The 23598-nt window shown below is 41.1% G+C and overlaps 1 protein-coding gene across 1 annotated transcript in view; it reads left to right on the top strand.

Moving 5' to 3' along the window:
• Window positions 1-920: 920 nt before the first annotated feature.
• Window positions 921-23598, top strand: part of LOC132512911 (nuclear RNA export factor 3-like) — a 482492-nt gene continuing 459814 nt past the window's right edge. The window contains exons 1-2 of the mRNA XM_060136950.1: window positions 921-981; window positions 8268-8349. The gene's annotated coding sequence lies outside the window, so the exon portion shown is untranslated. The remainder of the gene's footprint in view (window positions 982-8267; window positions 8350-23598) is intronic.

A 23598-nucleotide genomic window follows, 5' to 3' on the forward strand; every position in this document is an offset into this window, starting at 1 on the left:
ATAGTGACTCCATGACTGCTGTGGGATTTGGTGCAGACTGGGCATCCATTTAGGGATCTTGCCTGAATCACTTGTTACTATGGTATTTGTCAAGTGTTGTTTTTCCAATTTTGTTATTCCTTCTAGATTTATTCATTGGCTTTCGACTGTGTGGCAGACCTTTTCCTTCTCCCTATAATTTATTTATTTATGCATTTATTCAAGTATTTATATCAGTATGACTCATAGATTCCTATTTTGCTCAGAGGGTTTATTATTATTGTGTATTTTGATGCTCAAATTGTCCCAGCATTGGCCTGTCTTATCCCCTTCAACTTGGCTTTTGTGTCCATTTGACGTCTCCTTAGGATTCTTTGAACACGTACTTTGCTCTCTGAGCCTGAGTATCTCCTAATCCGTAGAAAGGAAGTAATGATGCCCACAGAGCATTGCTTTGAGAATTTGAAGATAAAAAATAACAACCAACAGCATGTGGCATCAAGTAGGTCCTCAGCAATGTTAGTTCCCATTCCAAATTTGCAACCTTCATTCTGTTTAGTGTGATGCCTCTGACATTACCATGATAGCATGACGTCCAGAGAGAATACTTGGACATGTAACACAAGCAGGGATAAGCGCACATGTCCATGACATATAAGCCTCAGTGTCACTGCTGTGTGTGCAGAGGGGGCTGTGTGATGGAGCTAGGGAAGAGGAAAAGCACCACTGCACAGCTTCCAGTGAACTGAGAGGGGGCAGGCAGAACATCCTCACCTCTTCCCCTGTGTTTCATGTGCCTTCCCTTCATCTTACTTTCCTCTCTATTCCATGTGCTGTCTTATCTCCTTACTCTTCCTTACAGTGGAACATCAGAGAAGGGTGTGGACTCTGAGCCCCAGGAGCATGAGCTGGTAGAGAAGAACCAAGCGTGTTGTCGAGCCTGCTAGACAGGTTCCTGGAGCAAGAGTGAGGAGATCGGGCCCCATCGTTGGGACACTTTAGGTAAGTCACTACCCTTTCACATGCCTCGTCTGTACAACAGGCTAACAGTACACAATGCTCCTGACCACCCAGGAGTATTGTGGAGTTTAAGTGTTATGCCATGTGGGAAAATAATCTATGGTTGTAGGTGGAAGGGAAGGACCAGTGCACTACATTAACGGACACAACCCAGATATCATAGAACTCTGCATGGTAGGCATTACATTAATGCCACACAAATGTCACATGTTTAGGCCAGGATCTTTTAAAATGTGGTCTGTGGACCACTTTATCAAAATTATCAGAGGTGCTTGTTGAAATTGCCAACTCTTGGGTTCACTCTAGGTCTGCTGAATCAAAATCAGGGAGGTGTTGTGGGAAGTATCATACAGTTAGTTCTGGCTCATCCTAGTAAAAAGGACTGCTGTGGACTTGCAACAAGGTGTTCTTAAAAGTTTGGATCTTTTTTTTCCTGACACATGGCTTGCGGGATCCTGACCAGGGGTTGACCCGGGCCCTTGGTAGTGAAAGCGCAGAGTCCTAACCACTGGACCACCAGGGAATTCCCAAAGTTTTGAATCTTTTGATGTCTAATTTCTTTTCAGTTTCTCCTGTTACTCAGTTTTTAATATGTGTCTACTCCTTTGTTTCAGATAAGGTAACAATTCCTTCATTTAAGTCAAACTTTTTTAGTGATTTATATGCGAGGCAGTAGACTAGGCATAGGGGAATGCAGCCCAGAGAAACAAGATAGACAGGGTCCCTGAAGCTTTTATTCTAGTTTGGGAAAACTGGCAATAGGCTGGCAAGTCCATAAGTGTGGCAATTTCATATGGAGATGAGTGCTTTGAAGAAAATAAACACATAAATAGAATAGAAAATGTTGGGTCAGGGGTTACTATCCATGGGGTTGTCAGTGAAGCTCTTTCTTAGGAAGTGACATTTGAGCTGAGTCCTGAACTACTTACAAGAAGATGCCAGGCCTGAGCAGGCCTTTTCATCAGCAGCCTTTCACTGTGTGAGCACCAGTTGTTCCTGGAGCAGATGACCAGCTTGAGTGACTGGAGCCTTGCAGGCAGAGTGCAGAGTGGTAGGAGATGAGGTCAAAAGGGCAGACAGGAGCCAATACAGTGACTGTCATGTGAAGTGAAAGTATTTACACTCACACAGTTTATAAGTGGCAGATCTTGCATTTGGCCCTGGTCTGTCTCCAGAGCCCACATTCCTAACCAGTACACTTAGGAAGAAGAAAAAGACGTGCTGAGATATATTAGCCCAAAGTGACTGATATTAGGCCAGGGCCGTATCTGTTTGGGTGAAGAATATTCTTCAGTAGCTATTTTTCCATATACAAAGGGTATTTAAGAAAAATGAAAAGGTAATAATTATAAAAACAAAAAAGTAATAATTATTACAATTACTATGCATTAGACAAGTTGGCTGTTAAAATAATTATTTGGACTCCCATGGTGAATTCTGTTCTTTTTATGATCTAAGAGTGCTTTTCAAATGGGAATCTCATTGCTCTGTGTCTGGGGCCTCCCTGGTTGGGCCTCAGGGATGGTCTGATCCACTTGATAGGTGAGACCAGAGGAAGTGTGATGACTTACTCAAGGTCACCTAGAGTTAGTGGGTTAGGTCTGCCACTTGGGTGTCTCCTGTGTCCCACCCAGTTATCTGTCCATCAGCCTATGTTCCTATGTGTAGTGAATCACTTTTCAAGGGCTCAGAGGATACATGCTTCTCTGAGGTTAACCTGAAGGTAACATAAGAAGATACTAAATACCTTCAAGTAAAAGGAAATGGGGTGTTGATTTTCCTCGCCTTAATCATATAACATATACCTCTTTTGTGTCTGGCTCCTTTCAATGACATAATGTGTGTGTGATTTATATTATTGTTGTCTGTAATTGTAGATCATTAATTCTCATTGGTGTACAGTATTATATTGTGTGGATATTTCACAATATTTGTATCTGTAATAGGGATTTGGGTATTTTCCAGTTTTTGACTTATTGTAAACAATGTTGCTATGAATGATCTTGTACATAGCTTTTTGGACATTTATTTTCCTTCTCTTGGGCACCGACATAAGAAAGGCATTTCTGCATCATAGGGTTTGTGTATGTTGAGCTCAGTAGGAATTGCCAAGTAGTTTTCAAAGTGGTTTTATCAGGCTATATTCCTTATCCTCACCAACACTTGATATTTTCCATCTTTCTCATTTTTATTGTTCAGGTAAGCATGCTGTAGTATCTCATTGTGGTTTTAATTGTAATTTCTCTGAAGTCTTAAGTGTCATGTATTTAAAAAGGCCTCCTTGTTTATTTTAACCTTCCAACTATTTGCTTAAGAAATTGCATCTTTTGTCCTGTGGAGTTTGCATTCTTGATTCTGCTGATTGTATCTTTATTGTGTTGTTTATGTTCTTCTGCCTTCCTCCCCTATTTCTGTAAAAGTGATGATTAGATTTAGAGGCTTGATCCAGTTCACATTTTTTGGCAAGAATGCTCCAGATAAGGTGTTGTACTACTTTTAGCCTTACACCAGGAGGCTCATTCTGTCTGGCCGTCTCTTCTGACACTAAATTGATCACTGGGTTCAGGTGTTGTCAACCTGATCTATCCATTATTAAATTTTCCCATCTGCTTTTTACCTCGTTTTTTTGCAGCCTCCCAAAATAGTTGCCTAGATCTGCTTGTCATTAAAGTTTGTAAAAAGGTGATGTTCTAATTCTGTAATTTCTTTTGCATTTATTAGCCAGAATTCTACTATAAAAGGAACCTCCCCTCATCAACCTTTAGGTTATGCTGAGGTATAGTTTGCACAGGAAGGGAAGGATGAATGTTTTTAATTCTTTTGCAGTATTTCCACTTTTTAAAAGAATGAGAGTCATTTCCCTGGGATCCTCCAAAGGTGAGCAGTGAGTTGGTTTTATTTGTGTTTTGCTTTTCTTTTAGAATGTTATCATGACTCATAGACATTTGTATATTTGTCCATTGTAGTCATTATTTAACTTGATGTCAAATTGTTCTATCTTTGGCCAGTGGGAGACCCTTCAAGCTGGTTTATGAGTCTTTTTGATGTGCTTTCTGGTATGAGAGTGTGGTCTAGACACATGTGGTACAATTCCTTCTTTGGAGCTGGAATCAGCCATTTCTCCAAACTAGCCTGGTATCTTTCAGTGGGATATGTGTTTAGAGGATTCAGTCTGGGGACTAGAGTCATTCATTGCTACTTGATTGGTCATAGATGTTACATCCTGAGAAACCCATTGTAAGTTGAAAATGCATTTAATACACCAAACCTACCAAATCTACCAAATCTAACCTACCTTAAACATTCTCAGAGCACTTATATTAGCCTACAGTTGGGCAAAATCATCTAACACAAAGCCTATTTTATAATAAAGTGTTGAGTATCTCAAGTAATTTATTGAATACTGAACTGGAGGTGAAAAGCAAAATGGTTGTATGGGTACAGAATGGTTGGAAGGGTATCGGTTGTTTACCCTAGTGATCTTGTGACTGACCAGGAGCTGTGGCTCGATGCCGCTGCCCAGCATTACAAGAGAGTATCATATTGCATATCACTAGCCTGGGGAAAGATCAAAATTCAAAATTTGAAATATGGTTTCTACTGAATACACATGGTGCTGTCTCACATCCTTTGGTTTCAACTTGAAGGACTCCCTTTAGCATTTCTTATAAGGTAGGTCTAATTATGATGAACTCCCTCAGCTTTTCTATATCTGGGAAGGTCTTTATTTTTCCTTCATTTTTGAAGGAAAGTTTTTTCAGATGAAGTATTCTTGTTTGGGATTTTTTTTTCTTTCAGCACTTTGAATATATCATCCCACTCCCTTCTGGTCTTCTGAGAAATCCACTTATAGTTTTTGGTACGTGGTCATCCACTTTCTCTTGCTTCTATCAAGATTCTCTCATTATCTCAACTTTTGACAGTTTGATTATAATGCCTGTTTGTGTTCATCCTAATTAAAGTCATCTGAGCTTCTTGAAGCTGGATGTCCATTTGTGAAATTTGTGGCCATTATTTCTTCAAATAAACTCTCTGCCCCCTTTTCTCTGTCTCCTCCTTCTTGGAATCCTGTAATGTATATATTGATCTTCTTGTTGGTGTACTGTAAGTCCCTTAAGCTTTCTTCAATTTTCTTCATTCTTTTTTCTTTTTGTTCCTCTGACTCCATAATTTCAAATGACCTATCTTCACATTTGCTGATTCTTTCTTCTGCTTGATCAAATCTTCTGTTGAACCCCTCTAACGAAATTTTCAATTCAATTATTGTATTCTTCAGCTGCAGAATTTGTTTGGTTCTTTTTTATAATTTCTATATCTTGATATTCTCATTTTGTGCATGCTCATTTTCCTGATTTTGTTTAGTTGCCTTAGATGATTATTTTGAATTCGTCAGATAATTTGTAGATCTTCATTTCTTTATGACTGGTTTCTTGAGATTTATTTTGTTCCTTTGATTGGGCCAAGTTTCTCTGTTTCTCTGTATGCCTTATTACTTTTTTCTGGGATTTGTGCATTTGAAAAAGCAGTCTTCTCTCTCAGTCTTTATGGACTGGTTTTATACAGGGTAAGATCGTCTCCACTCAGCCTGGCTAGAGATTCTCGGGGGCTTGCAACCTTTATTTGATGATGCATCTTCTCTGGACTTGTTCATGTAATTTCTTAATTTGAGAGATTTGCTGGGCTTTTTTGTTTGAGTTTGTAATGTCTTTCTCCCTCTGGTGTCTGTCTGTGGTACTGCAGGTTCTCTGGTTGGACAATAGGCTGCAGAGCTCTCATTCGTTCTCAGGGGCCCCCAGTCATCCAAGGTACACTGGTTCCCTGTCAGTGCCTCCGGTCAGGTGAGACAGAAACTAATCCCTTGGGAAGCCCCAGAAGAGCCAGAATATTTGATGTATGGATCACTCTACTTTTCCTCCTGACAGAGAAGCTGCAAATTGGGCTTGGCTAATTGCGTGGTTAAACCAATGAACCTGGTTTCAGTTCAAGGGGCTTTATTTGGGAGAGAACAGAAGGAAGCATGTTATGAAACTACTTTCATCTCGTGACCTTAACTAAAATCCTGGGAAGTGGAGACATTGTCTGACTGCTAAATGTAAGGTTTATTTGAGAGACATACTTGCCCCTCTCCTAGGCATCTGTAATGTCCCTGAAGCTGCCCAATTGGGACTGTCATGTGGTAGATTCATGAACTACTTCTGGGACTATGCTATTACCTAATTCCTTTGGTTTAGGGATGTTCCTCTGATGTTCACTCTGATGCTGAGCCACTTTCCTGTGGAAAGGGCTAGGGATATTTATTTATTCTTATAATTTTTTTCACTTCCAAAATCAAGACACTTTTGATACAGATAAAAAATGGATAAAGCAGGAGAAGGAAAAATCATTAGAAACCCTTAAAAGTCTATTACTCATGGATAAGCACTGTTATCATTTGAATATTTATTTTCAGAAAATTTATTATGCAAATATAACTGCATATTTAAAGAATAGTTATGAGATGATATCCTAGTTACAGCTTTGTAAGCTGCTGTTTTTGACAAACATTATATTATGAAGGTCATTATAAGCCCACACAATAATAAAAATGGCAGTAGAAACACTAATGTTCAATTTAGGTATGATAAGAATGATTAATATTTATTGCCGACTTCCTCAGTGCCCAACACTGTTGTAAAGGCTAAACTTATACCTACTTGTTTCATCCTCACTATAACCTATGAGGAGACTTTAAACAGAAGGGGACACTGAGGCACAGCAAGGGCAGGACTAGCAAGTGCTGAGGCTTAGATTTGAACACAGGCTTGTGGCTCTTGAGCCCTTCATCTAACCAGTGTACATTACTGCCTTTCAGATGATAAGACCTTCAACCCTACTTTCAATCAGGGTAAAGCAAAATGAAACACAGTAAGATACCATGTTTTTTTCCTAGTTAACTAAGCAGAGATTTAAATACTGATAATAATTAGTGTGGTCTGGAATATGGGGACCTGTGACCTGTCCTACCAGTAGGGGCTCCCCCAACATCTTGTCTCCCTTCCTGTGCCTCTGGATGTTCCTTTTCTAAAGTTGAGTGGCTTTCTTGTAGGTTTCCTGTAGGGCTGAGAATGCTTAAATTTCTCTGCATTTTATTATTTTATATAAGTGAAAGTGTGTATTGTGGGGTGTTTATTATAGTAAAAAAATAAATAACATAAAACATTTTTATACTAAAAATTAATTAACATAAAAAGGAAATAAAATATCCTCAAACATACCACCAAAAGAAAAGCCCTGCTAAGGTTTTCATCTGTATTACATTCTTTCAGAAATTTTCTTATGCTGGTACTTATACATTTACACATGCATGCCTGGATTTACATATTTATGTACAAAAGATAAGCTCTCATCCTACATATGGTTTTATGACCTGCTCATCTTCTATCAGCATACCTCCAAGGGTCAGTGATTGTGATTAAAAATCAGTCTATACCATAGGGATAGTAGAAATGCTCATACCCAATAAAGATAGAGACAAAGAAATAAAAGTGACTAAAATGCATTATAACCAAGTGTGTTTTAGGCATTGACTCATTTATGCTCACAGGTGTATTATGAATTAGATATGGTGTTTCATAGATGAAAAGCTGAGGGACAGAGACATAAGGACTTGGCTCAGGACAGCACAGATTGGGAACAGAGCATATTGGGTTTGTACCTAGCTCCTCATGCTCCAGAACCTGGGAAACTGTCAAAGATTTGTTGTTATGTGAAAGGAGCAGTCTATACAAGCATACATATGTTAGATGGTCATTAAAAGTAATAGTATTCATATATTAATATATTTATATAAAATATCTGGACTTAGTGACAAAAAGGTAGCTTGTGACCTTGGTGAGAACACATTCATTGCAATCATGGAGAGAGAAGCTACTGCGCAGTGAGATAAGGAGACAGTGGGAAATGGAATGTTAACAGGGAATGCAGAAAACTCTTTCTGGAACTTTGATGAGGGAACAAAGAGAGAGCTTTTAAAAAAATCAATTCCTTGAAACTTCAACAACTTTAAGAGTTAATGTGAAGGAGCCAGCTCATCTCAGAAATAACACTTGAATTTGCCCATACATGCATTTCTCTTTCTACCCTCTTATTTGAACCACAGAGTTAACAAGGCACTTTCAGTGGAATAGTATGGGCTCTAAAGCTCAATATATATTTAGTTTTAATGAACGGAAGAATGGGTAATTGTGTGTCAAAGAAATGTTAGTAACTCTTGGAATTTTGCCCCTCAGGGAGACAGCAGATGGCTGCAGTCCTGGTGTGATGTGGCTGGATGATGCATAATCTCAGGACCCCTGCACTGGTGAATATGGGGTGAGTCCCAAATTTTCCTATAAACATATTAACGTACAAAGCAGTCCAGGAGCAGCAGTTAGGCAAACACTACGGCTTGCTGCCCTGGTGCCATCTCTCACTGAGCTCACCAGGTGAGTCAAAGGCAAGCCTGTCTTCCCAGCATGGGGAACTGGGTTAGGATCAGCACACAGGAATGATATGGAGCAGCTCTTAGGAGATTCTGTAACACCAGAGAATGAAGAGAACCTACTATCTCAAACCCTTCAAGTCAACACATGTCAGAGAGATATTTGCTCCCTTCCTCTAGATGTATGTAATCTCTGTAGGAGAAACAGTGAGAACTTTTTCATAATTCCTGCCTTAGTCCCGAGGCTCAGGCAGCCCCTACTGTTGGATCCCAACATTTAAAAGGCACTGAAGTCCCACCACGTGCCATATACTCTGGGCAGGTTTCCTCATTCAGCCCTCAGGACAGCTCTGTGACGCAGATATCGTGAGTCCCACATCACAGATGCCCAAGCTCAGGCTGACAGAGCCTAGGTCACCTTGCCACATAAGTGGCAGGATGGGATGAGGTTCTATCCCTTTCCCTCCCTAGAGGACACAGAGCAGCCTTCCTTTTAGAAGATGGGCTTCCAGGGCTGTAGAAATGGTCGATCATACTCCCTGCTATTGTGGCCCCATGGGTACTCACTCACCAAACCCTCAGGGTGAGGAAGATGACAGAGGAGATGAAACTCTGCCCCTTGTGCCAAGAGACCTGGGTGTCTGGGTCACATCCATTGGCTGATCCCTGAAGCGGGGAGTAGGGCTCAGGTAGAAGCTCAGGTGTTGCCATTGAGACAGGTGATCTGGAGGGAAGGAAAGTGATATGTAAGGAAGTGCTTTAATAAATTGTACTTTTTTTATTATAGTATAATTTTTTTAGAATGTTGTGTTACTTCTGCCGTACAGTGAAGTGAATCAGCTATATGTATACCTATATCCCCTCCCTCTTGGACCTCCCTCCCAGGGACCCCCCATCCCCCACATCTAGGTCATCACAGAGCACCGAGCTGAGCTTCCTGTGCTTTATAGCATGTTTGTAATAGCATGTTCCTGCTAGCTATGTATTTTACGCATGGTAGTATATATATGTCAATCCTAATCTCCCAATTCGTCCCACCATCCCCTTCCCCCACTGTGTCCACATGTCCATTTTCTATGTCTACGTCTCTATTCCTGCCCTGCAAATAGTTTCATCTGTACCATTTTTCTAGATTCCACATATATGTTAATATACATATTTGTTTTTCTCTTTCTGGCTTACTTCACTCTGTATGACACACTCTAGATCCATCCACATCTCTACAAATGACCCAGTATCATTCCTTTGTGTGGCTGAGTAATATTGCATTGTATATATGTGCCACATCTTCTTTACCCATTCATCTGTTGTTGGACATTTAGGTTGTTTCCATGTCCTGGCTATTGTAAATAGAGCTGCAATGAACACTGTGGTCCATGACTATTTTTGAATTATGGTTTTCTCAGGATATATGCCCAGTAGTGGGATTGCTGGGTCATATGGTAGTCCTATTTTTAGTTTTTTAAGGAACCTCCAAACTATTCTCCATAATGGCTGTATCAATTTACATTCCCATCAAGAGTGCAAGAGGGTTCCCTTTCCTCCACACCTTCTCCAGCATTTATTGTTTGTAGATTTCTTTAATGATGGCCATTCTGACTGGTGTGAGGTGATACCACATTGTAGTTTTGATTTGCATTTCTCTAATAATTTGTGATGTTGAGCATCTTTTCATGTGCCTCTTGCCCATCTGTATGTCTCCTTTGGAGAAATGTCTATTTAGGCCTTCTACCCATTTTTAAATTGGGTTGTTTGTTTTTTTGATATTGAGCTGCTTGTAAATTTTGGAGATTAATCCTTTGTCCGTTGCTTCCATTGCAAATATTTTCTCCCATTCTGAGGGCTGTCTTTTCATCTTGTTTATGGTTTCCTTTGCTGTTCAAAAGCTTTTAAGTTTCATTAGGTCCCATTTGTTTATTTTTGCTTTTATTTTCATTACTCGAGGAGGTGGGTCAAAAAAGACCTTGCTGTGGTTTACGTCAAAGAGTGTTTTTCCTATGTTTTCCTCTAAGAGTTTTATAGTGTCCAGTCTTACATTTAGGTCTTTAAACGATTTTGAGTTTATTTTTGTGTATGGTGTTAGGGAGTGTTCTAATTTCATTCTTTTACATGTAGCTGTCCAGTTTTCCCAGCACCACTTATTGAAGAGGCTGTTTTTTCTGCACTGTATGTTCTTGCCTCCTTTGTCATAAATTAGGTGACTATATGTGCATGGGTTTATCTCTGGGCTTTTTATCCTGTACCACTGATCAATATTTCTGTTTTTGTGCCAGTACCATACTGTCTTACTTACTGTAACTTTGTAGTATAGTTTGCAGTCTGGGAGCCTGATTCTTCCAGCTCTGTTTTTCTTTCTCAAGATTGCTTTGGCTGTTTTAGGTCTTTTGTGTTTGCATACAAATTGTAAAATTTTTTGTTCTAATTCTGTGAAGAATGCCATTGGTGATTTGATAGGGATTGCATTGAATCTGTAGATTGCCTTGAGTAGTACCGACATTTTCACAGTACTGATTCTTCCAATCCAAGAACATGGTATATTTCTCCATCTGTTTAAGTCATCTTTGATTTCTTTCATCAGTGTCTTCTAGTTTTCTGCATACAGGTCTTTTGTCTCCTTCAGTCAGTTTATTCCTAGGTGTTTTACTCTTTCTGTTGCGATGGTAAATGGGATTATTTCCTTAATTTCTCTTTCTGATTTTTCCTTGTTAGTGTATAAGAATGTAAGAGATTTCTGTGCATTAATTTTGTATCCTGCAACTTTACCAAATTCATTGATTAGTTCTAGTAGTTTTCTGGTGGCATTTTTAGGATTATCTATCTATAGTATCATGTCATCTGCAAACAGTGACAGTTTTACTTCTCTTTTCCTATTTGTATTCCTTTTATTTCTTTTTCTTCCCTGATTGCCATGGCTAGGACTTCCAAAACTATGTTGAATAAGAGTGGTGAGAGTGGGCAACCTTGTCTTGTTTCTGATCTTAGTGGAAATGCTTTCAGTTTTTCACCATTGAGGATGATATTGGCTGTGGGTTTATCATATATGGCCCTTATTATGTTGAGGAAAGTTCCCTCTATGCCTACTTTCTGCAGGGTTTTTTTTTTATCATAAATGGGTGTTGAATTTTGTCAAAAGCTTTCTCTGCATCTATTGAGATGATCATATGGTTTTTCTCCTTCAGTTTGTTAATATGGTGTATCACATTGATTGATTTGTGTATATTGAAGAATCCTTGCATTCCTGGAATAAACCCCACTTGATCATGGTGTATGATCATTTTAACGTGCTATTGGATTCTGTTTGCTAGGATTTTGTTGAGGATTTTTGCATCTATGTTCATCAGTGATATTGGCCTGTATTTTTCTTTCTGTGTGACATCCTTGTATGGTTTTGGTATCAAGGTGATGGTGGCCTCATAGAATGAGTTGGGGAGTGTTCCTTCCTCTACTATATTTTGGAAGAGTTTGAGAAGGATAGGTGTTAGCTCTTCTCTAAATGTCTGATAGAATTCGCATGTGAAGCCATGTGGTCCTGGGCTTTTCTTTGTTGGAAGATTTTTAATCACAGTTTCAATTTCAGTGCTTGTGATTGGTCTGTTCATATTTTCTATTTCTTCCTGATTCAGTCTTGGCACGTTGTGCATTTCTAAGAATTTGTCCATTTCTTCCAGATTGTCCATTTTATTGGCATAGAGTTGTTTGTAGTAATCTCTCATGATCTCTTTTATTTCTGCAGTGTCAGTTGTTACCTCTCCTTTTTCATTTCTAATTCTATTGATTTGAGTCTTCTCCCTTTTTTTCTTGATGAGTCTGGCTAGTGGTTTATCTATTTTGTTTATCTTCTCAAAGAACCAGCTTTTAGTTTTATTGATCTTTGCTATTGTTTCCTTCATTTCTTTTTCATTTATTTCTGATCTGATTTTTATGATTTCTTTCCTTCTGCTAGCTTTGGGGTTTTTTTGTTCTTCTTTCTCTAACTGCTTGAGGTGCAAGGTTAGGTTGTTTATTCGAGATGTTTCCTGCTTCTTAAGGTGGGCTTGTATTGCTATAAACTTCCCCCTTAGAACTGCTTTTGCTGCATCCCACAGGTTTTGGGTCGTTGTGTCTCCATTGTCATTTGTTTCTAGGTATTTTTTGATTTCCTCTTTGATTTCTTCAGTGATCACTTCATTATTAAGTAGTGTATTGTTTAGCCTCCATGTGTTTGTATTTTTTACAGATCTTTTCCTGTAATTGATATCTAGTCTCATGGCATTGTGGTCAGAAAAGATACTTGATACAATTTCAATTTTCTTAAATTTACCAAGGCTTGATTTGTGACCTAAGATATGATCTATCCTGGAGAATGTTCCATGAGCACTTGAGAAAAATGTGTATTCTGTTGTTTTTGGATGGAATGTCCTATAAATATCAATTAAGTCCATCTTGTTTAATGTATCATTTAAAGCTTGTGTTTCCTTATTTATTTTCATTTTGGATGATCTGTCCATGGGTGAAAGTGGGGTGTTTAAGTCCCCTACTATGAATGTGTTACTGTCGATTTCCCCTTTTATGGCTGTTAGTATTTGCCTTATGTATTGAGGTGCTCCTATGTTGGGTGCATAAATATTTACAATTGTTATATCTTCTTCTTGGATCGATCCCTTGATCATTATGTAGTGTCCTTCTTTGTCTCTTTTAATAGTCCTTATTTTAAAGTCTATTTTGTCTGATATGAGAATTGCTACTCCAGCTTTCTTTTGGTTTCCATTTGCATGGAATATCTTTTTCCATCCCCTTACTTTCAGTCTGTATGTGTCTCTAGGTCTGAAGTGGATCTCTTGTAGACGGCATATATAAGGGTCTTGTTTTTGTATCCATTCAGATAAGCTGTGTCTTTTGGTGGGAGCATTTAGTCCATTTACATTTAAGGTAATTATCGATATGTATGTTCCTATTCCCATTTTCTAAATTGTTTTGGGTTCGTTATTATAGGTCTTTTCCTTCTCTTGTGTTTATTGCCTAGAGAAGATCCTTTAGCATTTGTTGTAAAGCTGGTTTGGGGGTGCTGAACTCTCTCAGCTTTTGCTTGTCTGTAGAGGTTTTAATTTCTCCATCAAATCTGAATGAGATCCTTGCTGGGTAGAGTAGTCTTGGCTGCAGGTTTTTCTCCTTCATCACTTTCAGTATGTCCTGCCACTCCCTTCTGGCTTGTAGGGTTTCTGCTGAGAGATCAGCTGTTAACCTTATGGGGATTCCCTTATGTGTTATTTGTTGTTTTTCCCTTGCTGCTTTTAATATGCTTTCTTTGCATTTAATTTTTGACAGTTTGATTAATATGTGTCTTGGCGTATTTCTCCTTGTATTTATCCTGTATGGGACTCTCTGTGCTTCCTGGACTTGATTAACTATTTCCTTTCCCACATTAGGGAAGTTTTCAACTATAATCTCTTCAAATATCTTCTCAGTCCCTTTCTTTTTCTCTTCTTCTTCTGGAACCCCTATAATTCGAATGTTGGTGCGTTTAATGTTGTCCCAGAGGTCTCTGAGACTGTCCTCAGTTCTTTTCATTCTTTTTTCTTTATTCTGCTCTGCAGTAGTTATTTCCACTATTTTATCTTCCAGGTCACTTATCCGTTCTTCTGCCTCAGTTATTCTGCTATTGATCCCATCTAGAGTACTTTTAATTTCATTTATTGTGTTGTTCATCGTTGCTTGTTTCATCTTTAGTTCTTCTAGGTCCTTGTTAACTGATTCTTGCATTTTGTCCAATCTATTGTCCATTCTATCTCCAAGATTTCGGATCAACCTTACTATCATTATTCTGAATTCTTTTTCAGGTAGACTGCCTATTTCCTCTTCATTTGTTAGGTCTGGTGCATTTTTATCTTGCTCCTTTATCTGCTGTGTGTTTTTCTGTCTTCTCATTTTGCTTATCTTACTGTGTTTGGGATCTCCTTTTTGCAGGCTGCAGGTTCGTAGTTCCTCCTGTTTTTGATGTCTGTCTCCAGTGGCTAAGGTTGGTTCAGTGGGTTGTGTAGGCTTCCTGGTGGAGGGGACTAGTGCCTGTGTTGTGGTGGATGAGGCTGGATCTTGTCTCTCTAGTGGGCAGGTTCACATCTGGTGGTGTGTTTTGGGGTGTCTGTGGCCTTATTATGATTTTAGGCAGCCTCTCTGCTAATGGGTGGGGTTGTGTTCCTGTTTTGCTAGTTGTTTGGCATAGGTGTTCCAGCACTGTGGCTTGCTGGTCGTTGAGTGAAGCTGGTGCTGGTGTTAAGATGGAGGTCTCTGGGAGATTTTCGCCGTTTGATATTATGTGGAGCTGGGAGGTCTCTTGTTGACCAGTGTCCTGAAGTTGGCTCTCCTACCTCAGAGGCAGAGCCCTGCCTCCTGGCTGGAGCACCAAAAGCTTTTCATCCACACGGCTCAGGATAAAAGGGAGAAAAAGTAGAGGGAATTAGTAGAAGTATGAGGAAAGAAAGAAGGAAAGGAGGGTAGGAAGGAAGGAAGAAAGAAAGAAAGAAGCAAAGAAGGAAAGAAGGCAAGAAGGAAAGAAAGGAGGGAGGGAGGGAGGGAGGAAGGAAGGAAGGAGGGAAAGAAGGAAAAAAGACAGGAAGAAAGAAGATACAGTAAAAATAAAATAAAGTATAATAAAGTTATTGAATTAAAAAATTCTTATTTAGAAAAAAAAAGGGACGGATAGAACCTTAGGACAAATGTTGGAAGCAAAGCTATACAGACAAAATCTTACACAGAAGCATACACATACACCCTCACTAAAAGAGGTAAATGGGGAAAAATCATAAATCTTGCTGTCAGAGACCACCTCCTCAATTTGGGATGATTCGTTGTCTAAAGGAGGGAAGGAAGGAAGGAAAGAAAGAAAGAAAGAACGAAGGTAAAGTATAATAAGGTTATTAAAATTAATTATTAAGAAAAAAAATTTTTAAAAAAACATGGACGGATAGAACCCTAGGACAAATGGTGGAAGCAAGACTATACAGACAAGATCTCACACAGAAGCATACACATACACATTCCCAAAAAGAGGAAAAGGGAAAAAATCATAGATCTTGCTCCTAAAGTCCACTTCCTTAATTTGGGATGATTGGTTGTCTATTCAGGTATTCCACAGATGCAGGGTATATCAAGTTGATTGTGGAGCTTTAATCCGCTGCTTCTGAGGCTGCTGGGAGAGATTTCCCTTTCTCTTCTTTGTTCTCACAGCTCCCAGGGCTCAGCTTTGGATTTGGCCCTGCCACTGCGTGTAGGTCGCTGGAGGGCGTCTGTTTTTTGCTCAGACAGGATGGGGTTAAAAGAGCCGCTGCTTCGGGGGCTCTGGCGCACTCAGGCCGGCGGGGAGGGAGGGGCACGGAGTGCGGGGCGGGCCTGCGGTGGCAAAGGCCGGCGTGACTTTGCACCAGCCTGAGGCGCGCTGTGCGTTCTCCCGGGGAAGTTGTCCCTGGATCCCGGGAACCTGGCGGTGGTGGGCTGCACAGGCTCCGCGGAAGAGGGGTGTGGAGAGTGACCTGTGCTCGCACACAGGCCCCTTGGTGGCGGCAGCAGCAGCCTTAACGTCTCCCGCCCGCCTCTGGGGTCCGCGCTTTCAGCCGCGGCTCGCGCCCGTCTCTGGGGTTCGCGCTTTTAGCCGCGGCTCGCGCCCGTCTCTGGAGTTCCTTTAAGCAGCGTTCTTAAAGCCCTCTCCTCACGCCCCAGGAAACAAAGAGGGAAGGAAAAGTCTCCTGCCTCTTCGGCAGGTGCAGACTTTTACCCGGACTCCCTCCCGGCTAGCTGTGGTGCACTAACCCCTTCAGGCTATGTTCAAGCCACCAACCCCAGTCCTCTCCCTGCGCTCCGTCCGAAACCGAAACCCGAGCCTCAGAGCCTCAGCTCGCAGCCCCGCCTGACCCGGCGGGTGAGCAGACAAGCCTCTCGTGCTGGTGAGTGCTGGTCGGCACCGATCCTCTGTGCGGGAATCTCCCCACTTTGCCCTCCGCACCCGTTGCTGTGCACTCCTCCGCGGCTTCGAAGCTCCCCCCTCCGCCTCCCGCAGTCTCCGCCCGCGAAGGGGCTTCCTAGTGTGTGGAAACTTTTCCTCCTTCACAGCTCCCTCCCACTGGTGCAGGTGCCGTCCCTATTCTTTTGTCTCTGTTTTTTCTTTTTTTCTTTTGCCCTACCCAGGTACGTGGGGAGTTTCTTGCCTTTTGGGAGGTCTGAGGTCTTCTGCCAGCCTTCAGTAGGTGTTCTGTAGGAGTTGTTCCACGTGTAGATGTATTTCTGGTGTATCTGTGGGGAGGAAGGTGATCTCCACATCTTACTCTTCCGCCATCTTCACTATCCTCCCATAATTTTCTTGTTTCTAGTCGTGACCTTTTCTTTTTCACCTAGAGATGTTCCTTTAACATATGTTATAAAGCTGGTTTGGTGGTACTGAATTATTTTAGCTTTTGCTTATCTGTAAAACTTTTGATTTCTTCACTAAATCTGAATGAGTGCCTTGCTGGGTAGAGTATTCTTGGTTGTAGGCTTTCCCTTTCATCACTTTAAATATTGCACCACTCCCTTCTGGCCTGCAGAGTTTCTGCTGAAAAATCAGCTGATAGCCTTATGGGAGTTCCCTTGTATGTTACTTGTGACTTTTCCCTTGCTGCTTTTAGTCTTCTCTCTTTATCTTCAATTTCTGTCATTTTGATTACAATGTGTCTTGTTGTGTTCCTCTTTGGGTTAATCCTGTATGGGCCTCTTTGGGCTTCCAGGACTTGGGTGACTATTTCCTTTCCCAGATTAGGGAGGTTTTTGGCTACTATCTCTTCAAATAGTTTCTTGGGACCTTTCTCTTTCTCTTCTCCTTCTGAAACCCCTATAATGTAAATGTTAGTGTGCTTGATGTTGTCCCAGAGGTCTCTTAAACTGTCCTCATTTCTTTTCATTCTCTTCTTTTTTATGTTTTTCAGCAGTGATTTCCACAACTCTGTCTTCCTGCTCACTGATCCGTTTTTCTGAATCATTTAGTCTACTTTTGAGTCCTTCTAGTGTATTTTTCATTTCATTTATTATATTCTTCATCTCTGTTTGGTTGTTCTTTATATTTTCTAACTCTTTATTAAAACCTTCTAACGTCTCACTCTGTGCATCCATTCTCCTCCCAAGTTCTTTGATCATCTTTACAATCATTACTCTGAACTCTTTCTCAGGTAGATTGCCTATCTCCACTTCACTTAGTTCTAGGGTTTTAACTTTATCCTTTGTCTGGAACATATTCCTCTGCTGCCTCATTTTGTCTAAGTTGCTATTTGTATTTTTATGTATCTGGTAGGTTAGTTATGTTTCTCAGCCTTGGAGAATTCACCCTCTGTAGGAGGCATCCTATGTGTCCCAGCAGTGCACTCCCCTCTCATCACCCAACGTATATGCTCTAGGGGTTCCCCCTAAGAGGGCTGTATGGGTCCTTTTGTTGTGGTGGGCTGACTTTGTGGGTGGCCTGGTAGGCCTGGTTGGCCCTAGTCTGGTTGGTTGCCAGGTCCTGCCTTGTACTGATGCTGCTGGCTGCTGTTTAGCAGGGTCCGATCATGAGGTGGCTCATTGAGGAATCCTAGGGGGCCCCAGGGCTAGTGCTGGCTCACTGGTGGGTGAAGCCAGTGTCCCAAAGCCTCTGGGGCTATTGCTCACCCATTGGCAGGTGAAGCTAGATCCTGGGGTTAGTGCCACACTAGTGGCAGGCAGAGGTGGTTTCTGGAGTCTGGCTTCAGGGCCCAGGGATCCCAGAACTTGTTTCAGATCATTGATGGGGGAGGGTGGTTCCTGACACAGTTGGGTATGGGGTCCGGGGTGTCCTGAAGGTTGCGTAGGCCTGTTAGCATGCAGGGTCAGGGCCCAGCTGGTACTGGGGTAGGGTCTGGCCTGCATGGTGGGATTGTAGTTTTCTTACTTCTGCTGTCTACCCCCTGGTGGTTGAGGATGGTCTAGAGGTTTGTGTAGGCTTCCTGGTGGGAGGGTCTGATGCCTGTCCACTGCTCAGTGGAGCTTGATCTTGGCACTCTGGTGGGCTAGGCTGTGTCTAGGGGTGTGTCCAGAGGTGGCTATGGGCTCTTTATCCTTTAGGCAGCCTGTCTGCTGATGGATGGCACTGTGTCCTGACCCAGTTGGATATTTGGCCTGAGGTATCCCCGCACTGTAGCCTATAGGCTGTTGGTTGACACCAGGTCTTGGAACTAATGAGCCAATATATCAGCTGCCAGGAGTGTTCACAGGGTTGAATATTCCCCAGTATGTCTGACACCATGTCCATGTCCCCAGGGTGAGCCACAGCCACTCCCCCCCCCACCTCTACAGGAGACTCTCCAAGCCCAGCAGGTAGGTCTGGCCTAGGCTCCTATCAAATCAATGCTTTTGTCCTGGCCCCGGCACGTGTGAGATTGTGTGCGTCCTTTAAGACTGAAACCTCTATTTCTGCCAGCCCTGTGGGGCTCCTGCAATTAAGTCCCATTGGCTTACAAAGACAAATTCTGGGGACTTGTCTTCCTGGTGCCAGACCCACAGGATGGGGAGCCAGACGTGGGGCTCAGAACTCTCACTCCTGTGGGAGAACCTCTGCAGTATAATTATTCTCCAGTTTGTGGGTCACCCACCCATGGGGTATGGGATTTGATTATATTGTGAATACGCCCCTCCTACCCATCTTGTTGTGGTTCCTTATGTCTTTAGTTGTAGAAGATCTTTTCTGGTAGGTTCCATTTTTTTTTCATTGATGTTTTTTCTGCAGATAGTTGTGATTTCGGTGTGCTTATGAGAGGAGGTGAGCTCAGGGTCTTTCTACTCCACCATCTTGGGTGCTCTCCTCCACCCTGGGTTGTTTCTATATCTTGCCTATTGTAAATAATGAACAATGTACTATGGACATTGGGGTACATGTATCTTTTCGAATTAGTGTTTTATTTTTTCTGGATATATATCTAGGAGTAGAATTGCTGTATCATATAGTAGTTCTATTTTTAGTTTTTAAGGAACTTCCATATTATCGACCATAGTGGCTACACCAATTTATATTCCCAGCAACAGTGTATGAGGGCTCCCTTTTCTTATTGGTTTGTTAATTTCTCCTCACAACAGACCTGCGAGGTAGGTATCAATGTACCATTTTATAGATGACGCACTATAGTGTCACACACATCTACTTAGAGGCTGTTGTGTAATCCCACTGCTCCTTGAAGAATTCATGTGTATAAAAAGAATGAAAGGACATATAGGTAGCTTTCACTTCCTGCTTACTCCTGCATCTGCATCTCATTTCTTTATTAAATGTGAATTATGTGTCTACTGTGTACCAGGCATGGTCAGTCCAATTCCACATCTGCATCCCATACCTTCCCCCTCCTGATCAGTAGATCTGGGTAACTGGAGACATCCACAGGCAGCAAGGTGGATGCTAGTGCGCACACCATGCGGTGGTGAGGTATGACCTCAAAGGGACTCCATTCCAAACAAGTTTAGTCCAAGCTTCACCCTGAGTCCAGGAAACCTGGCATCTAAACAGGAAATAATGCTGTTGAGAGGGGAGAGGTTGTACTTGGGAAACCGAGGCAACTCATAACCCACACCTTTGTTCTCTTGAAGAGCCCTAAGAGGCTACTACATTCTCCTGACAAGATTTCCCTCCCAGAAGGACAGTGAATGTCAAGGTAATAACACTGTGTGGTTTCAGTCTTGGTTCTGTCATGGGTGCAAGCTAGAGGGTTATTTTCTCTTAGCTCTTGGCCAGGTTGCATGATAGATTTCGAGAGTGATTTTGTGTCTGTCTTATCTCTAGGAGGGTGGTCCCTCCCATTTAGTTATCTGAGGGGCCCATCAGAGGTGACATGGAGTTTCTGCTTCATTTAGGACCTTGTCTCCCAGTGGTGGGGGCCTGGACCCAGATCCACAGGAGACAGAAAGCATAGAGACCAAGTTCTCAAAGACAAGCCCAGACCGGGACCCTGATCTGCACATCTAAGTCTCCTGATTTAGTGGATAGTTTTCACAGATTTCTCACAAGATGGACCTCCCCTCTGGGTTGCTCTTATGCCTGACATGTCCACCAACAGAGGGCTGGATGATCACCTATGGTCCATCTACATCTGGTGGATTATGCAGTTATAGAAGCAATGAGGACTCCCTCTCTGTACTGCTACAGAATCATCTCCAGGATATATTGTTCAGTGAAAAACCAAGGTGCACAAAATTGTGTAGAGCTGCTGCTGTCTAATACAGTAGCCACTAGCCATACTTAACTATTTACAATTTAATTAGATTAAATTAAATAATTTAAAAATTAGTTCCTCAGTCACAGTAGACACATTTTAGGAGCTCAGCCTCTTAAGTAGCCAGTGGCTACTGTGTGGGACACACAGATACACAGCATTTTCATTTCTGCAGAAATTTCTATTGCACAGCACTGGAGTATAATATGCCACCTTTTATGTATGAAAAGGGGAGAAAACTAATATACATGTTATAATTGATTATATTTTTTGGAAAGGTTAAAACAAAACTGATATGAATGATTTCTTATAGGTGACAGAAGAGCAGCCCAGGATGGAAGGACATGATACATAGTTTCATAACAAATATAATACATATTTACCAGCTCCATGCACTTAAAGGACAAGAAACAAGAACAACCCAGTAGCAATGAGCAACTCTTGTCCCAGACTGAATGTTATAAAAACATTTCCCACTAAAAGGAACCAGGTTTCCTTAGAGAAATGGCTGATACCAGGTCTGGATAGGGATTGTACCAGATGAGTCTAGACCAGATTCCATTACCAGAAAGTATGTCAAGGACACAAAAGACACAAACAATGGGGGTTACAGAGACTGAGGAAGGAAGAATTTGAACACCAAAAACATTAATGACTGCAATGTATTAAAACATGAAATATATGAACATCTATGAAAGAACAAATAAAACCAACTCGCTGTTCACCTTTGGAGGATCCCAGGGAAACAAATCACTATTTTTGAAAGTGGAAATACTGTAAAAGAATTAAACATTCATCGTTCCCTTCTGTGTGGACCAGACCTCAAGGTAACCTTGTGGTTAAGGAGGGGAAGTTTGTTTTATAGAAGAATTCTAGCTAATAAATTATAAAATTAAAACATCATCCTTTACAACCACTAATGAAATGTAGATCTAGGCCATAATTTTTAGGGGGCTACAAAAGCCATGAGTTAAAAGGCAGATGGGAAATTTCATAATGGGTGGACCAGGCTGATAGCACCTGGACCCAGTGATCAGTCTCAAGGGCACAGGAGGAGAGACAGCCTGACATGATAAGGCTCCTGACGTAGGGCTATAAGAAGTACACCACTTCTCAGGTACTCTTTCCACAAATCTGAATCTGAACAAGCCTCTATATGTACAGTAATTACCAATTTAAAGGAAATAGGATGGGCCAGAGGAACAGAACAAACAGCACAATAGAGATACAATCAGCATAATTCAGAATGCAAACTTTCACATGAAAAAGATCCAGTTGAAGTAAATAAATGGAGATTAAAAGAAGAGGAGGGTATTTGGATGTAAAGAGACTTAAGATTTTAGAGAACTTAAACTTTAAACCACATAATATTCCACCACGTGCCTACAAGAACAAAAACAACTGAGAAAGACGGAAAATAGCAAGTGTTGGCAAGGCTATGGAGCAGAAGAACTCTCACACACTGCTGGTTGGAATATTTTTTTTAATTATTATTTTTTTACATCTTTATTGGAGTATAATTGCTTTACAATGGTGTGGTAGTTTCTGCTTTACAAGAAAGTGAATCAGTTATACATATACATATGTCCCCATATCTCTTTACTCTTGCATCTCCCTCCCTCCCACCCTCCCTATCCCACCCCTCTAGGTGGTCAAAAAGCACCGAGCTGATCTCCCTGTGCTATGCGGCTGCTTCCCACCAGCTATCTATTTTACGTTTGGTACTGTATATATATCCATGTCACTCTCTCTCTTTGTCACATCTTACCCTTCCCCCACCCCATATCCTCAAGTCCATTCTCTAGTAGGTCTGTGTCTTTATTCCTGTCTTACACCTAGGTTCTTCATGACATTTTTCTTTCTTAAATTCCATATATATGTGTTAGCATATGGTATTTGTCTTTCTCTTTCTGACTTACTTCACTCTGTATGACAGACTCTAGGTCCATCCACCTCATTACAAATAGCTCAATTTCGTTTCTTTTTATGACTGAGTAATATTCCATTGTATATATGTGCCACATCTTCTTTATCCATTCATCCGATGATGGACACTTAGGTTGTTTCCATCTCCGGGCTATTGTAAATAGAGCTGCAATGAACATTGTGGTACATGACTCTGTTTGAATTACGGTTTGCTCAGGGTATATGCCCAGTAGTGGGATTGCTGGGTCATATGGTAGTTCTATTTGTCGATTTTTAAGGAACCTCCATACTGTTCTCCATAGTGGCTGAACCAATTCACATTCCCACCAGCAGTGCAAGAGTGTTCCCTTTTCTCCACACCCTCTCCAGCAATTATGGTTTCTAGATTTTTTGATGATGGCCATTCTGACTGGTGTGAGATGATATCTCATTGTAGTTTTGATTTGCATTTCTCTAATGATTAATGACGTTGAGCATTCTGTCATGTGTTTGTTGGCAGTCTGTATATCTTCTTTGGAGAAATGTCTATTTAGGTCTTCTGCCCATTTTTGGATTGGGTTGTTTGTTTTTTATAATTGAGCTGCATGAGCTGCTTTTAAATTTTGGAGATTAATCCTTTGTCAGTTGCTTCATTTGCCAATATTTTCTCCCATTCTGAGCGTTGTCTTTTGGTCTTGTTTATGGTTTCCTTTGCTGTGTAAAAGCTTTGAAGTTTCATTAGGTCCCATTTGTTTATTTTTGTTTTTACTTTCATTTCTCTAGGAGGTGGGTCAAAAAGGATCTTGCTGTGATTTATATAATAGAGTGTTCTGCTTATGTTTTCCTCTAAGAGTTTGATAGTTTCTGGCCTTACATTTAGGTCTTTAATCAATTTTGAGCTTATTTTTGTGTATGGTGTTAGGGAGTGATCTAATCTCATACTTTTACATGTACCTGTCCAGTTTTCCCAGCACCACTTATTGAAGAGGCGCTCCTTTCTCCACTGTACATTCCTGCCTCCTT

The sequence above is a fragment of the Lagenorhynchus albirostris genome, chromosome X (assembly GCF_949774975.1).
Source record: "Lagenorhynchus albirostris chromosome X, mLagAlb1.1, whole genome shotgun sequence".
In the NCBI taxonomy this organism is placed as follows: domain Eukaryota; kingdom Metazoa; phylum Chordata; class Mammalia; order Artiodactyla; family Delphinidae; genus Lagenorhynchus; species Lagenorhynchus albirostris.